We start from the raw sequence: 2,500 nt of genomic DNA, 5'->3' as shown, positions 1-2,500 counted from the left end.
GGCGGGACGCCGGCTCTTCCCCCCGACCGATCTCAAGCGCCTCCATGAATTGGCGGACAAGCTGCTTGTGGGCAGCTTGCCGCCGTCGGCACTTGATTGCCTCAAGCGTTCGGTCGGGGAACATCCTGATGAGTTCTTGATTTACAAAGAAGAACCGGGCGTCCCTCTCGAGGAACAGTTCGGCCTCTGCCTTGGCGAGCGACAGGACTTCTTCCTCCGTCCACCTCGCGCGATGCCTCTCCGTGACGATCTCCGCGTTGACGGCCGCAAGGTGTTGGCGGCGGCGATGGACCCCGAGACCGTTCTTGGTGGTGAAGCTGCGGTGGCACTCACTACAGGTATACATAGCTGCAAAAGTTACAAAATTTTCGGCACGGCCGGTTGGCCGGCTAGGTGCTGGGGAAGTTGGGGTGGCACCTTCAGCGGAAGGGCCACCACTTTTTCTCTGAATACTGCCCCCAACTAACAAAGGGATAGTGCGAGGGGGGGCTGGTAACCCCCCCAAGCCCCTGGTGCGGTCTTCCACTCTGCGAAAATCAGCGGGCCCACGAGAAGGGGAGAAGACCGCAGGAGAGGAGAGGCTAAGAGGGCTAGGCCCATGTATTGCGCATCACTCTCCCTGTAACTACAACCCAAGGAAGGCACCTCGCAGCAGCAGCACGACTACATCAAGACCGCACTTCGAAAAGCCAAGTCCGGATGCAGCCACACCGCCGCCACTTGGCCACCTTAAGAGAGTCATAGTTACTCCCGCCGTTTACCCGCGCTTGCTTGAATTTCTTCACGTTGACATTCAGAGCACTGGGCAGAAATCACATTGCGTCAACACCCGCTAGGGCCATCGCAATGCTTTGTTTTAATTAGACAGTCGGATTCCCCCAGTCCGTGCCAGTTCTGAGTTGATCGTTGAATGGCGGCCGAAGAGAATCCGCGCACCCGCGCGCCCCCGGAGGAGCACGCTAAGGCGGACGCGGCCTCGCAGCAAGGAAGATCCGTGGGAGGCCAAGGCACGGGACCGAGCTCGGATCCTGCACGCAGGTTGAAGCACCGGGGCGCGAACGCCGCGCAGGCGCGCGCATCCTGCACCGCCGACCAGCACGAGGCCGACCAACGGCGAGAGCAGACCACGCCCGCGCTAAACGCCCGCACTTACCGGCACCCCTACGGCACTCACCTCGCCCAGGCCCGGCACGTTAGCGCTGACCCACTTCCCGACCAAGCCCGACACGCCCCGATCCTCAGAGCCAATCCTTATCCCGAAGTTACGGATCCAATTTGCCGACTTCCCTTACCTACATTATTCTATCGACTAGAGGCTCTTCACCTTGGAGACCTGCTGCGGATATGGGTACGAACCGGCGCGACACCTCCACGTGGCCCTCTCCCGGATTTTCAAGGTCCGAGGGGAAGATCGGGACACCGCCGCAACTGCGGTGCTCTTCGCGTTCCAAACCCTATCTCCCTGCTAGAGGATTCCAGGGAACTCGAACGCTCATGCAGAAAAGAAAACTCTTCCCCGATCTCCCGACGGCGTCTCCGGGTCCTTTTGGGTTACCCCGACGAGCATCTCTAAAAGAGGGGCCCGACTTGTATCGGTTCCGCTGCCGGGTTCCGGAATAGGAACCGGATTCCCTTTCGCCCAACGGGGGCCAGCACAAAGCGCATCATGCTATGACGGCCCCCATCAACATCGGATTTCTCCTAGGGCTTAGGATCGACTGACTCGTGTGCAACGGCTGTTCACACGAAACCCTTCTCCGCGTCAGCCCTCCAGGGCCTCGCTGGAGTATTTGCTACTACCACCAAGATCTGCACCGACGGCGGCTCCAGGCAGGCTCACGCCCAGACCCTTCTGCGCCCACCGCCGCGACCCTCCTACTCGTCAGGGCTTCGCGGCCGGCCGCAAGGACCGGCCATGACTGCCAGACTGACGGCCGAGTATAGGCACGACGCTTCAGCGCCATCCATTTTCAGGGCTAGTTGCTTCGGCAGGTGAGTTGTTACACACTCCTTAGCGGATTCCGACTTCCATGGCCACCGTCCTGCTGTCTTAAGCAACCAACGCCTTTCATGGTTTCCCATGAGCGTCGATTCGGGCGCCTTAACTCGGCGTTTGGTTCATCCCACAGCGCCAGTTCTGCTTACCAAAAGTGGCCCACTTGGCACTCCGATCCGAGTCGTTTGCTCGCGGCTTCAGCATATCAAGCAAGCCGGAGATCTCACCCATTTAAAGTTTGAGAATAGGTTGAGGTCGTTTCGGCCCCAAGGCCTCTAATCATTCGCTTTACCGGATGAGACTCGTACGAGCACCAGCTATCCTGAGGGAAACTTCGGAGGGAACCAGCTACTAGATGGTTCGATTAGTCTTTCGCCCCTATACCCAGCTCCGACGATCGATTTGCACGTCAGAATCGCTACGGACCTCCATCAGGGTTTCCCCTGACTTCGTCCTGGCCAGGCATAGTTCACCATCTTTCGGGTCCCAACGTGTACGCTCTAG

The 2,500-nt window shown here is 59.2% G+C and overlaps 1 pseudogene; it reads right to left on the bottom strand.

Moving 5' to 3' along the window:
• The window catches only part of LOC124774649, a 7,970-nt pseudogene that overhangs the window by 4,358 nt on the left and 1,112 nt on the right, over positions 1-2,500 (bottom strand).

Source organism: Schistocerca piceifrons, unplaced genomic scaffold (assembly GCF_021461385.2).
Source record: "Schistocerca piceifrons isolate TAMUIC-IGC-003096 unplaced genomic scaffold, iqSchPice1.1 HiC_scaffold_968, whole genome shotgun sequence".
Classification (NCBI taxonomy): domain Eukaryota; kingdom Metazoa; phylum Arthropoda; class Insecta; order Orthoptera; family Acrididae; genus Schistocerca; species Schistocerca piceifrons.
Note: the sequence above shows the minus strand (reverse complement) of the source record. Positions and strands in the feature narration are given on the sequence as shown.